This window comes from Canis aureus, chromosome 26, assembly GCF_053574225.1.
Source record: "Canis aureus isolate CA01 chromosome 26, VMU_Caureus_v.1.0, whole genome shotgun sequence".
NCBI lineage: Eukaryota > Metazoa > Chordata > Mammalia > Carnivora > Canidae > Canis > Canis aureus.
Window position 1 is genome coordinate 17,315,797 of NC_135636.1, and position 15,615 is coordinate 17,331,411.

Sequence of the window (15,615 nt, forward strand, 5' to 3'; positions counted from 1 at the left end):
GATACAGGAAACAGGAAGGCCACAATAGGCAAAAGGCAGAGGAAATCCTAGAATTTGGTGAAAGCCCCTGAATGAGATCATGGGCTAGACCAGGAGAGAACCATGAGTGCAGTTTACAAGTCTCCAGGAGATACATCTTCAAAAGCATCTGCAAGCATGCAAAATCAGAAAATGGTGGAGAATATGAGATTGAATTAGAGCAGGAACATGGAAAGCTAGGCAACTGAAGAATAACAAGACAATATTAATCCTAGGATAAACAAAAACTTTGCAGAAAATAAAAAGAGTAGTTCATACACAGCTCACTTACAGCTAGCATGTGTAGTCATGATAACAAACACTGAATCTTGACCTAAGCAATGTTATGTTTACAGTAATATTATGAGGATGGGGAATATGTGTGTATGTGCATATTATACAGCAGGGGCATAGGAGCTAAACTGAGCCAGAGCTCCCATTAATACTAAGCAGACTTTTCAGAAGCAGAGCCTAGGGCAGCCCGGGTGGCTCAGTGGTTTAGCGCCACCTTCAGCCCAGGGTGTGATCCTGGAGACCCAGGATCAAGTCTCATGTAGGCTCCCTGTATGGAGCCTGCTTCTCCCTCTGCCTGTGTCTCTGCCTCTCTCTCTCTCTCTGTGTCTCTCATGAATAAATAAATAAAATCTTAAAAAAAAAAAAAAAGGCAGAGCCTAAATAAAATCAATATAAAACAGTTACAACTTCCACCACAACAGGAAAAATTTAAGCAGAAATTGAGCAAGTAATTTAGTGATATGGACCTAATCATTAAGTGCTAAATTTGGCTCCAACACGAAGAAGAGCAAGTTGAAGAGAGTTGCTCTGGAGGAAGGAATGAAGTGAAAAGGATGCCATAATTCACAAGCTGTATACATGGAAATATTCATCTGTTTCTTTTTTTTTTTAAATAAATTTTATTTATTCATGAGAGACACACAGAGAGAGAGGCAGAGACACAGGCAGAGGGAGAAGCAGGCTCCATGCAGGGAGCCCGACATGGGACTCGATCCCAGGTCTCCAGGATCATGCCCTGGGCTGAGGGCGGTGCTAAACCGCTGAGCTACCGGGGCTGCCCTCCCGTGTTTCAATTGTGTGCACAGGTACATAGAGCAACACTGTACAACAGAAATAGAATGCAAGCCACAGATGTACTTTTCAATTTTCTTGCAGTTGCAGTTAATAAAAAAGTAAACAGAAATAGAGGAAATTAATTTTAATAATATTTTAATTTAACCTAATAAATCCAACACCTTAGTATTTCAGCATGTAATCACTATAAAAATATTTACATTCTTAGTGTTTGAATTTAGGCTTTGAAGTCAGCTGTGTATTTTGTTTCCAGCACATCTTAATTTGGATTGGCCACATGTCAAGTGTTTGACACCAGTGATCAGTGGCTACCATAATGGACAGTGCAATCTGAGAGTATCTGGTTTCATTACCAAAAAAAAAACACTTATTTTTGTGTCCCAGATCACGAATTTAAAAAATAGGGAAATATCTCACTCAAAATTATCAAAAGGATTAAATAAAATGATATATGAAAACCCCTGATGCAATCATTTATAAACACTAAGCACTTGAGCAGTGTTAACAATTGGTCGGTGGTGATTTAAAATCTGGTAATTTTTTTTTCCAAAATGTGATAACCTTTGATTCTACTTTAAGACCTTATTTATTTTGTTTTTAAGATTTTATTTATTTATTCATGAAAGACACAGAGAGACAGAGACACAGGCAGAGGGAGAAGCAGGCTCCTCTCAGGGAGCAGGATGTAGGACTGGATCCTGGGACCCTGGGAGCCCAAGTCAGATGCCCAACCACTGAGACACCCAGGCATGCCAGATTTTATTTATTTTGAAAGAGAGACATAGAGAGCATGGGGTGGGGCAGAGGGAGAGGGACAAGCAGACTCCCTGCTGAGCGCTGAGCCCAATTGAGGCTTAATTAATTTCACAACCCTTGAAATCATGACCCAAGCCAAAGTCAGACACTTAACCAACTGTGCCACCCACAGTTGGTTCTATTCTTTTAGGCAAAGATATCTTTATCCAAACCCCAAATCACTTTAATTATTCATTTCTATTCTCTGAATGATCTAGTGCAAATGATTTAGAGAAATTCTGAAGAACATTCACCTAGTAACCTCATTTAGAAATAGGTGTAAATGGAAAAAAATAAGTTCTTAGAGAATCAGGAACACATGTTTGGAAACAACATTTATAAACGTTGTCCTGCAAACTTTAAGTAGATCTCTCTGTTATTTGAGCCTGATAAACACAAAATCAGTCCCCTTAAATATACTAAATTAGGTCTGAAAAACTTCTGCCAAGAATTTAGGGAATCCTCCACTGAAGGGTGCTTAAATTTTTCAGCTGACAGAGAAAAGGGAAAGAACATTTTGTCAGCAAGTACCCAACCAAACTGAAGCTTAATTGTACACTGGTTTTCCCATATGTCCTTCCTTTCCTGAAGGACAGGTGGACCACACCAAAGGCTGCAGCAAGGCTTTCAAGCCATATCTGTTAGATTATAGCCCATGTTACTGTGAAGGTTACATTTTTTCAACTTCACGATAAGGTTCCAGTATTCTTTTTTTAAATAGTCATTTTTTTTTTCTTTTTGCTTTTATCAGTAAAGAATAGCTGCATTTTTAAAGGACTGGATTCTTCAAAAAGTATCATCAGGGCAGCCCCGGTGGCGCAGCGGTTTAGCGCCGCCTGCAGCCTAGGGCATGATCCTGGAGACCCTGGATCGAGTCCCACGTCAGGCTCTCTGCATGGTGCCTGCTTCTCCCCCTGCCTGTGTCTCTGCCTCTGTGTGTGTGTGTGTGTCTCTATGAATTTTAAAAAAAATCTTTAATAAAAAAAGTATCATCAAAGCCCAATCTCAAAAGTATGATCTGTAAGAATGTAGGACTGAACAGTATATATTTTTATATAAAATAATATGGTCCATTAATGTAAAATTAGGCCACATGGGGAAAAGGAATTACATTATATATTTTGCACATATATTTTTTCTTAATTCCCTTCACCTATTTCATATTTTTACATTTTGCTTATTTTTAATCTGTTTTTTAGTATCATGTGGCATTCTGCCTCTCAATGTATATAATTTCTTCATTTGTTTCCACAATATTTGAAGGCTCAACAAGTCACAACTTTAGAGCTAACTTTAGAGTCACAACCTCACAAACTATCTACTCTCAGCTCTGCCATCTATTCCTCTAAAAAGTATACTTGTAAGACCAGGCCAGGGTCTCACAGCTGAGGGTCAAGGGTGAGAGAAGAGTCCTGTCAACTCGGCGAAGGGTAAACGAATACCATCTGTCAACTGCAGAACTGCCAAGGTCGATTGTTAACTGGACTATCAAGGTATGTGTACCCTCTCTCCTTCAAATCCCCTTTCCTCCCCCACCCCACATTCCCACCAAGAAGGTACAAGATCCCAACAGAGTAAGACTTCAAATAGAGCTACATGAGTGGTGTTTCTCTCTTACCAATGAAGAGGAAGGAAGTCTACAGCTAAGGAAATGTAATCTGCATTAATTTAACTATTGTGCTATGTGACTGCATACATCTTCATAAAAAAAAAAAAAAATAAAGTCCACCAACATAAAGCCCAAAACACATCTGGATAGCCAATGCATAGACCCTGAGCCTGCAAATCTGCTAAAGTCATTTTAGATAAGGAAGACACATTTTTTTTTTTTTTTTTTTTTTGCTTCATTACACCATTAGGGACAAGTGCTAGAAATGAACTTAATAGTGAAATAGTGAATTCCCAAATATGGTTAAAGCACTATTACCTACCCTGGTAAGAACAGGTTCTCAAAGGTGAACCCTCAGAGTACTGCTTTGACACTAGAGGGTACTTAAGAAATGTCTGTTGGATGAAGAAATATTCCAAATAGGAGTTGAGTCATTTATGCACCCAACCATTTTATTACGGAAATTTTCCAAAAAGTATATTGAATCTTTATGACTTTCATAAAAAAATGCCACATGGTGAATATTTGATATTCAGAAGAAAGTTATCACCTCTTAGGGCACTGGGCAATATACATATTAATGCCCCTCAACAGTGGAACCAGTGAGATTTTTGCCAGCTCTCCTAGGCTATCCTTGAGCGACATGTCACAGCGCCTGTCTCCCAAGGCTCCCTCTCCCCTCTAGGTTCTGCAACTTAATCAGATAAGGCTAAAAGCCTAAGGGACCAAGTTTGTTGGGATAATGGGGTATTTTCCTAGCCTCTGTTATATGGTTTTGCATGGACTTCAGTGTGAAAGAAATAAAATGGCTGTTACCTTAACTTTAGGGTTTCTGGAATGATGAAAGGACTGAGTCATGGTACAGAGAACCATGTCCTCTGGATTTGAGCCTCAGCATTTAAATCTTCCTATCTCAGTAGGGCAAGACTGTTACACAGGTGAGTCTCAGGTCTCTTCTATTTTTAAATCTTTGTGATCGAAAATCCAACAGCAGTTCAAGGAACAAATAATACCAGTTTACAAATCCCTCCAGACAAGAGAAGAGGGACCCTACCCCCATAAAACAACTCATTTTATTAAGTCCTGACAGCCAAACCAGACAAGGGCCACATAAGGAAAGGAAAATCACAGCCAATTCTACACATGAAAATAGAGGCAAGAAACCTAAACAAACAGGAGCAATTTGGTTCTAATAACATATAAAAAATACGCCAGAACCAAGCGACGTTTATCAGAGGAATGCAAGGTTGGGTTAATATTAGAAAAATCACCATACTAAAAAATTAAAGTAGGAATAAAAACATATGGCCATTTTAATAGAGGTAGGAAAAAATAAAGAACAACATTAAAAATCTGAGAAAAGAAATTTCTTAATCATAGGGGTGCTGGCTGACTCAGTCAGAAGAATGTGTGACTGACCTTGGGATTTTAAGTTCAAGCCCCATGATGGGTAGAGATTACTAAAAATAAACTTTAAAAAGTTTCTTAATCATAAAAAAGCATCTATAAAAAAATATAGCAAACAAGCTTCATGACAAACTATTAAAAAGAATTTCTCTGAAACAGGTAGAAAATGTCAATTTTTAAATATCTTTTAAACTAGCAATCCCATAAATATAAAACATCTAGGAATAAACTGAATAGGAAATGTGGAAGACTTCTTCAAATTGCTCTTCTAATTTAATGCAATTCTAAGTATAATCCTGAACCAGGAATCTAAGAAAGAGCAAAGGGCACTAAGATAACTTGTAAAGGAAAAAAGAAGTCAAGAAAAACAAAGGAGGTGGGTTGTCTTACCAGATACAGCAAAACTACAATATTACAGTAAAGAAAATAATATGAATTGGCAAAGGTTAAACAGGCTGAAAGGACAGAAAACAAACCTACACACTATGGAAATGGCTGATAGAAGTCGCACTGCAGATCAATGGGAAATGAAGAGATTACTCATTCAATAAATTGTTGTTGAACAACTGTTTATCCATTTGGAAAAAGATGAAACGGGATCACTATTTCACACAACACACAAATATCAATTTCAGATGGACTAAAATGTAAAAAAAAAAAAAACAGAACCTCTCAAGAACATTCTCAAGAACTCAAAGTAAAGGGGAAGTTTTTTTTAACTGAATACAAAAAAAGTGCAAACCATAAAGAAAAAAGAATGGTGCATATTAAAATTAAAACTTCCCTACAGACTAGATGAAAATATTTGTAATTCATATATCCATCAAAAGTTTTAGAACTAGAAGTTACAAAGAACTCCCAAAATCACCAATAAAAAAACATAATCCAGTTAGAAAATGGACAAAAGACATGAACAGATATCTCATCTAAGAGGATATACAGATGGTAAATAAGCACATGAAAAGATGCTCAACATCATTGGCTAGCAGAGAAATGCAAATAAAACCCCAATGAGACATCACTACGTACCTACCAGAATGGCAAATTAAAAATAGCAGTAACACCAAATGTTGATGAGGATGCAAATAAAATGGATCTCTACATCCTACACTGCCTGTGGGATCATAAAAGTGGTACAGACACAATGGAAGAGAGACAGATTTCTTATAAAACTAAATATGCACTTACTATATGACTCGAAACTTTCACTCATGGGAATTTATCCCAGAGAAATGAAAACCTAGGCTCACAGAAAAATCTGTATGCAAATGTTCACAGCAAACTTTATACATAATAGCCCCAAACTGGAAACAACCCAAATGTCCTCCAAAGGGTGAGTGATTAAACAGATGGTGGTATATCCATACCACAGAGTATTAGCAAAAAAAAGGAATGAACTGTTGATACAGGTAACAACTTGAGTAGATCTTAAGAGAATTATGCTAAGTGAAAAAAAAGACAATCTGAAAAGGTTATATAATGTAGAATTCCACTTATATAATATTCTTGAAATAACAAAATTATAGACATGAATAACAGATTAAAGTCTGCCACAGATTAAGGATGGAGGAGTAGTATGTGGCATTACATAAAGAGGTAGCAGGAAGGAGCCTATGGCAGTGTTGTTCCAAACCCTGATTATTGTTGGTACTGGTTATGTGAACAGACACATATGATAAAATGGCACAGAACTAAATAAATACATGTAAACTGCTTAAATGTAATAATAAACTCTGCATATTGTACCAATGTCAATTCTCTGGCTTTAATATTGGCACTATAAGCATGCTATTGTTACTGGGGTAACCTAGGGAAAGTTACAGAGGACTCCCCCTTTTTTGCCCACCTCCTGTGAATCTACGATTATTTCAAAATAAAAAGCCTAAAACTTCTCTTCATCAATAAACATCATAAGGAAATGGGGAGGGGGGCACCGACAAACTGGGAGAAGATATTTCCAAGACATATAACCAGCAAAGGATGACAATCCAAAATTAAACAATCCGATAGAAAAACAGGCCAAGGTGGTATCCAGAGCAAGGTACCCATCTCCTAGCCATGTCTGCAGGTCTGGCAAGGTGGTAGGGAGTAGAGGCAGAAGAGTTTCCTGATCCCTTCTATTACTCATGCCTTTACAACCACTGTGCAACAACCAATTATGACTCACCCTCTTATCTCCCCATTGGAGGGAGGGAGGTATGTCTCTCACTATTCTTTCTTAAAAGCTGAAAACCATGAAGTTTAAATACAGAATGACCATTTATTAGCGAATCTGGGGAAAGCACACACTCTGCTCTCTTACTTCAAGCACACAACCCATCATCTGAGACAGAACAGATGACAGTCAAAGATGGATCCATCTGCCTCCCATGAGAAGGAAAAATCATTACTTGATGATGCCAGAAGTCCCAGACCCCAAAGAGCTGGTTATCCTGAAGGTCTCCACAACCAGAGGCTTTTAAAATACCACCCTGCTGCACCTGGGTGGCTCAGTCAATTAAGCTTCTGCCTTAAAAAAAAAAAAAAAAAAAAAAAAAGCTTCTGCCTTCAGCTCAGATCATGATCCTGGGGTCCTGGAATCAAACCTGGCATTGGGCTCCCTGCCCAGTGGGGAATCTGCTTCTCCCTCTGCCTCTTCCCTACCTCATATTCTCTCTCTCTCTCGCTTTCTCTCAAATAAATAAAATCTTAAAAAATAAATAAAATACAACAAAAATAAAATAAAATAAATCCTGTTTCCATCTTTGCACTTCTCTATCCCCAAAGCCATCACTAGAGGTAACTGAGCAGGAGTACTCTATTCAGTATTACTGGCTAGGATCTCACACATTTCACAGGCCCTCTGTCCAAACCTCAATCTCAAGGCTCAAGCAACTTCACAGCTTCATTGCCCCCACATAGCCACCTCCACCGTGCATCCTTGAACATGCAGCTCTAGCTCTCACCACCTTCACCCACACAGCAGTCCTGGAGAATGATATCCTCTCGCTCTGAAGGGGACTTATCCTCGCAAACCCAACTCAGACACCATCTGCTCCTTAGAGGCCTCTTTAAGTCTCCAAAGTGAATCACTTTCTTCTCTGGGCCACATGGGCACCTCACACCACCACTACTCTCATACTCAACTCAGCAAATTACATATAACTCTGGTCCTCAGTCTCTCTCTCTCCTTTGTCTGACCATAAGTGTCTTGAGGACAAGGTCCATCCCTATCTTCTTTGACACCTGGTGCAGGGCACAGGTGTGCATCCAAGGGTTGCTGACTTGAGCCTATTGATGTTACAAATAAGGGGCTCCAGGCTATTTTTATGTTTTTTAAACTTCTACTACCTATTTAATCTAATAAATCCCTACTGTCACCAAATCCCAAACTCTACACTAAGCTTTCTTAAAAAGAGGTCAAAGCACTTTGGACCTATTTCAATACATAAATAACACTTAAGTTGAATGTATCATGCAGCCTAAGTTGAACAAGTTGTAAAACACATAAATTTGTAAACAGAAGATCAAAGCGTTTCCTCTTGAAAATAACGGGCAACAGATCAGAGGTACTGTTGAAGTTTAGGCCATAAGTGTTAGTTTTTCACTGCATGATTTTTCTTGTTTTTAAAAAGTGGAGATTCTAACATTCATTTGAATGGAGAAGATTATTGGCCTCTGTATTCATTCAATTTTAAATCTGGGAAAACCCTGAGGTTTTTCTACACTTGCTTTACTGATCATTAAAACGTAAATGTGCAAACACACACAAAAAGCAAGTATGCACCTTAAAAAAACTACTTTCCTAGGCCTAAAGTTGCTTTCAAGGAGGAGCAACAAGGGGTGCCTTATTGAGCATCTGCCTTTGGCTCAGGCTGTGATCCTGGGGTCCTGGGATCAAGTCCCACATTGGGCCCCCCCACAGGGAGCCTGCTTCTCCCTCTCCCTATGTCTTTGCCTCTGTCTCTGTATCTCTTGTGAATAAATAAAATCTTTAAAAAAAGAAGAATCATCATCAACAAGCTCAGTGCCTGGGGTTTAAAGGATAATAACAGGGATCCCTGGGTGGCGCAGCGGTTTGGCGCCTGCCTTTGGCCCAGGGCGCGAACCTGGAGACCCGGGATCGAATCCCACGTCGGGCTCCCGGTGCATGGAGCCTGCTTCTCCCTCTGCCTGTGTCTCTGCCTCTCTCTCTCTCTCTCTCTGTGACTATCATAAATAAATAAAATTTAAAAAATAAATAAATAAAAAATAAAGCATAATAACAAGTCTTGCTATCTATCAGAGCTTCTAGTTGAAGTCCAAGTTCAGTGGAATTTTTAGTTTATTGCCTGATTTTAAGAAGTTCAGGACAATCTCCAAGAAGATAAATTTTCCAAATATCTGAAAACATAATTTACATAAGTATACTGAGAAGTTAGGGTATATTATAAATCTTACAAATAACATCTCATCGTCTATTCCGCATTCTCAAGCCCACTTTCTCTGGCCTGAAAACAAGCATTCTTTTCATAAAGAGGAGACTTTGATAGAGTATGACCCTACCAAAAATATGTGTGCATTAATGTCTTTTTCATAGAGACGGAAAGATCCTAAGATCCTTAGGAAAATTAGTTTTGGGAGGGAATGGAAGTAGATTAAACATTATCACATGATTGTCCTGTCATTTAAATACACAGCAGAGATAAACGCTAATAAAGAAAGTCAGTGACCTTCTAGATTATACTGTGGGAAAATCCAAGGCACTCTGAAGTTCACATTTGTCTTCTTTTTACATTTGCTGGCCTGTGTCATAAACCAAAGCAACCACTCCAGATTAAGAAGGCTAGAAATTAACTTTAGGTTTCTAATCTCTGGATTTCAAATTTTATCAAGAAAATTATTATACTTCCTTTTCTCATCTTAAAAAGGTTGTGCTAACTATAGGAGCAACAGAGAAACAGAAAAACAGAGAGAAACAGAGAAAAACAGGAGAAACAGAAAAACAACAAAGGCCCTGGACACCTAAAGGAACAACTATAATTCAAGAGTAAGAAATAATTTCATTTCCTGCCCATTCAATCTACTTTTATCACAAAAAAAAAAAAAAATCACAAAAACACAAAAACCAAAAAAGAGTATCAAGGAAGGAATCACAAACTTTAACAAAATACCAAGGGAAATCGACAAATGAGCAAAGATCTTGCTGTTGACAACTCAGATAAAGCTTAAGAAGGCAACTTCATTGTAAGAAAGAATTAGCTTTTCCTATTATTCCTATGGTAATTGTGAATGCCAGAATCAGCTTGTAGAAAAGGAAAACAAAACAAAAAACAAACAGGGAGTCTCCAACAGTAGAAGGAGGATAATGCAACTGACAAAAACATTTGGGCTTTTTTTTCCTTTTGTCTTTAAATGTCAGTCAAATACTGAAATCCCCTATCAAAAATAATTCCACAGAACAGTCTTATCTTTCAGTCCCTCTACACCCTTCAACCAGTCAGTTAGCCCAGGATCTGGGCCCCTTATTTCCTGCTGTACCCACAGAAAATCCTCACTGGTCCTGGCATAGGATGCTTCCCTAATAGGCAAGATCTAATTTTTATTTAATCCTTTGTCAGAAATAGATACTGGCACCTGCTCATGCGGTGAGCAGTCTTCAGGCTCTAGTAAAAGAGAGATGCATTCAAATCTGCCTCTTAAAATCCTGTCATACTCTATGACTTCAGACAAGTTATTCAATTTCTCTAAGTTTTCTGTTTTCTTGTCTATGAAGTGGGATAATAAATGAGTGTCTACCTAGAGATCCTTTCAGAACTACATAAGATCTGATAGGTAGTACCTGCAGAGTTCCTGAGACATCAGTGGTTGTGATGTGGGAAACAAAGGCAGAAGAGAAATTATTAAATTTCCTTACTACCAACAGCCCATTGACAAGTCCTCAAAACAGGCAGCGTGACCTTCCTCTAGAGGCTCAACTGCCTTGATGTTGACACTTTGCGAAAGGCAAAAGGCAATCTTAGCATGAACCCCAGGAACCAGTAAGTCTACTTTAACATATAAAAATTCCTTTTGGAAACTCTCTTTATCTCTACCCTCCCCGCCCCCCAACAAAGACACATGTTGGCAATCATCCTACAACATATGACCCACTGATAGACATCTGAAGAATCTCATGACTGAGTTTTTACTAAATGGTAATAAATGACTTTTTCCTAACAATAGCTAGCCCCCTCAGGATCCTGGAAACCTTATTTCCAAAATACCTGAGAGACTTATGCTGTCCCTAATCCCCTACCAACTTGAAAGAATATAATGGGCCTCTCCTCAAGACCCCAGGGCAGGTCTTTCTGTCCACAGGTCCTGTCCTGTGCTTTAATAAAATCACCTTTTGCACGAAGATGACTCAAGAATTCTTTCTTGACCCGCGCCTTCAAACTCTAACTTTCTTCCATCAGTTACTCAGTCTCTATTAACCATAATCATTATAAACATTGCAGGCATCAAGAGCAACTAAGCAATCCACTTCGTATCCCAAGTCCCACACTGATAACAACTGTTTTCCAGTCACCTTCACAGTACAAAAAAACCTTTTGATAATCATTAATGTAATTGTCTTAAAATCTAATCTTTTCAACATGAAAACCATAGAGATGGATTGCGTATCTTTCTTTGGTTGCTCCTTTGGGGTAGAGTTACTAAGAGAGCAGCAGGAGGGAATTTGGCAGGGGAAGGGATATGATGGAACTGTCCTACATTCTGACTGACACTGTGGTTATGAAACTCAGTGCATTGGTCAAAATTCATGAAAGTGTATACCAGAAAGAATGAATTTTACCATAAATTTAAAAATAATTTTTTTTAATTTTTATTTATTTATGATAGTCACAGAGAGAGAGAGAGAGAGAGAGAGAGAGAGAGGCAGAGACACAGGCAGAGGGAGAAGCAGGCTCCATGCACCGGGAGCCCGACGTGGGACTCGATCCCGGGTCTCCAGGATCGCACCCTGGGCCAAAGGCAGGCGCCAAACCGCTGCGCCACCCAGGGATCCCTAAAAATAATTTTTAATTGCAAAACAAAAAATTCAACCTTTTCTACCTAGAGAATCAACATAGGGACACAAATGAATTTAAATGTCCAAGATGTTATAACAGCAAATTCTATACATTATCCTATAACTAATGTAAGTCAAACCCAATCTTAGTTACCAGCTCTGATTTATTCAAGCACAAAACGTCAATACCATAATAACCAGGAGACACTGCCTTTCTGTAACAGAAGCAAAGACTTTAGAAATGTACCCATACCAACACTAAATGAGTGGTACTCTCCACTTAGATGTCTACTCTGTTACCTAGTGGGCAGGTTTCCTAGTGTGCATCCGTTATCATTTTCAATCTCCGAAAAGTAATATACAAAGAGTAGGCTTTAAAGATTTAACACAGTTTAAAATGATTAGGCAGGTACTTATCAAGAGCTACAACTGAAAAGTCAACGCATGCATTTTACATTTTAAAAAAGCCATCACAGGGATGACTGGGTGGCTCAGTGGTTGAGTGTCTGCCTGCCACTGAAGGCGTGATCCTGGAGTTCCCGGATGGACTGAGAGTCCCTTATCAGTCTCCCTGCATGGAGCCTGCTTCTCCCTCTGCCTGTGTCTCTGCCTCTCTCTCTGTGTCTTTCATGAATAAATAAATAAAATCTTAAAAAAAAAAATAAAAAGCCATAACACGTTTCATAAAACATTAATTCATAAACTGACTGAGGCCAAGGTTAAAAATCCCAAAACATACCCATTTTACCACTGGCATCCTCTGTTCAGTATATATAGAAGGCACGGACACACAAAATAATTGGACTTTTCCCCCCTCCTGGAATCCCAATAAGCTGGAGAACAAAGCAATGTGAAAAGGGGTACTGTGAAAATAAAAACAACCTCAAAGTCCTTCAATTGATGAATGTGTACACAAATCACAGTACATTTAGCAAGAGAATACTACCTAGCAATTAAAAATAACTATGATACTTGTAACAAAGAAGGCTCTCAATCCTGAAAAGACACCAGCCACTCTCCCAACTTCCACCAAAAACCAGCACTCTTAAGATTCCTTTTAGATAAGCTAAGAAATGCAAACTTATCTATAGTGACATCTATGGTGACAGAGAAATGAGTGGTTGCCTAGAAGACAGTGGCTAGAAGGATTATAAAACTATACAAGGAAATTCAGGGGAATGATGCTGCTCCTACCCCATCCCACCATCCCCACTTTCAGAAGCAGGACTGAGAATTCCTGAGACAAGTGAGATTTAGAGTTCTCATTACAGGAAGACAGAAGAGAGCAAGATGGCATTAAAAAAAAAAAAAAAAACAAAACAAAACATGGGGAATAAAAGCGCCCAAGGTTTTCCAAGTCAATACTGAACTGCTGAAAACATGCAGGCTTTTGAATTCAACTTGTAATAAATTAAAAGTAAAATATGCGCAAAGGTGTTGCCATGACTACAGTTATATTGATAATATACCAGGCTGACAAATCCTCAACCTTCTGGAATGCTAAATTGGTACCCTGACATCAACTTGATGGACTAAAAGCACAGGAAAGAGGCTCCTGGGTGGCTCAGCCCATTAAGGGCTGAGGAAAGAGGCTCCTCGGTGGCTCAAGCAGACCCTTGATTTTGGCTCAGTTCATGATCTCAGGACTCTTTAGAGGGGGCCCCGCTTCCGGTTCCACACTGGGCCTGTTGCCTGCTTGGGATTCTCTCTTGGTCTGCCACTCTCGAATAAAAAAAAAAAAAAATTAAAAAAGAAAAACCCAGGAAAACATGTCGTATGGTCCACTGCATGTAAAACATGTAATCAACTGACGATGTGTCGTTAACTAAGAAACACAGGTTGAGGGGCACGTGGGTGGCTCAGTGGTTAAGCCTCTGCCTTCGGCTCAGGTCGCTCAGGTCATGATCCCCGTGTCCCGGGAGGAGTCCTGCATCCAGTTCCCCGCAGGGAACCTGCTTCTCCCTCTGCCTAGGTCTCTGCCTCTCTGTGTGTCTCTCACCAATAAATGAATAAAAACCTTAAGGGGGAAAAAAAATTAAGAAAGAAACACATGTTGAAAAGAGACATTCTCTAGTTCCTGTTCTGAATTAATGTTCCTTGAATTTTAAGGTCCACTCAATAGAAAAGATTCCGATTCAGTGGGTCTTGAGGTGGGGTCTGACACTAAAGTCTCTAAGAAGCTCGAGGGTGATGCCGGTCGGTAAACCACACTTTGAGCAAGACACTAAGTAAGTAACCTGAAAATTGGTCATAAAATTAGCCACCTGGCCTACAAATGTGATGGCACGGGGGACCGAAGACCTAAGTGTCAACTGATCCCTAGTACAGAAAAAAAGGAAGGTGAGGAGATCCAGGAAGAAGCAAAGGGATACGCGTCACAGTCCAGCAGTGCAAACAATCACAGAATATTGCTACTTGCTCAGGTCAGTTAGACTGTAAACTCCATGAAAGAAAAGGGTTGGTTGGTTTGTCTTCTTTTGGTCTACTGCAGAATCCTGATGGCCGAGCACACAACAGGTACTCAGTAACTGCAATGAATACATGAATGACCGGGCAGTACATACAGACACCATTCGTACGTAGGCCATAACTTAAAACAGATTGAGAAGAGACTGTATTTGTACAGACGGCTGTGGGCAGCCACAGGTTGATACGAATACCTGGCCCATTCACTACACTCCATTTTTCCCTAGGGGAAAAAAAAAAAAAAATTCTCCAGACCCCTACTTCCACTTTTATGCCCAGGTTTTCCACACTCTTATGTTAACAACTCTTTAGCACTTGGAAACAATGAAAAAAGGTGGAAGCACAGGGGAAAGAACTCAGAAAAAGCTTAAAAATCAAAAGAAAAAAAAAAAAAAAACCAAAGGGGAGAGAGATGAGCAAACAGCTCGAGGGAAAGAACATCTTCGCTTGTCAGGAGTACCAGGTTCTTACCTATGATAGTAGCAGGGTTTGGGTTCGGGCTTTTATTAGTTTTGTTACTGTCCAGGGTCACAGATGTAGTAGTACTTGGCTGAGGAACTCAGACTCAACAGGGAGCAGGCTCTCCAGCCCACCTTCAGATGCTTTGGGGACCCAAGCTTCGGCCTTACTTCCCCTTTCCCAGGGTCTCCCCGTGCGTTGGTAAAAACGCAGCCGCCGCCCAAACACAAAATGAACGGGGCGGCCTCACAGCCGGCCGGAAGCCAAAACCAGCACCCAAGATGGCGAAGCGCTGGGCGAGGGGCCCCGGAGAGCGCGAGGAATCTACCCCAAAGAAAAATGGCCTCCGCCCGTTTTTCAAGGAGGGCCCAAAACAAAAATGGCGGAAAAGACTGGCTCTTCGGAGACTAGGAACGCCGTATGATTGGCAGGTAATGAATCGCGGTTACCCATAGTGCTAGACAGTGGAGGTGATGGAGGGGGCGGGGGGGTGGAGGTGATGGAGGGGGCGGGGGGGTGGGGGCGAAATACGCGTTTCTGTGGTACAGAGCTTCTTGATACCGGGAAATTACTAGCACAAGAATTAGGTTATTAAAAAGGTCGGAAAGCAAAAGTGGCTTTCACGATGCCGGATAAACTTTAAAATAGCGATACGCATAACTTCGTAATTCTTTTGAATTCTCCACAGACTAAAACTTGTGTCCTCGAAGCAGGAAGCAGGATGGGGAGACAGCGCCCGACCTGCCACTTTGTTTAGGGT

At 39.8% G+C, this 15,615-nt stretch overlaps 1 protein-coding gene across 1 annotated transcript in view; it reads right to left on the reverse strand.

The window, feature by feature from the left end:
• The window catches only part of SLX4IP (SLX4 interacting protein), a 183,600-nt gene extending 168,255 nt beyond the window's left edge, over positions 1 to 15,345 (reverse strand). The window contains 1 exon segment of the mRNA XM_077872210.1: positions 14,868 to 15,345. The gene's annotated coding sequence lies outside the window, so the exon portion shown is untranslated.
• Between the last annotated feature and the right edge of the window lie 270 nt (positions 15,346 to 15,615).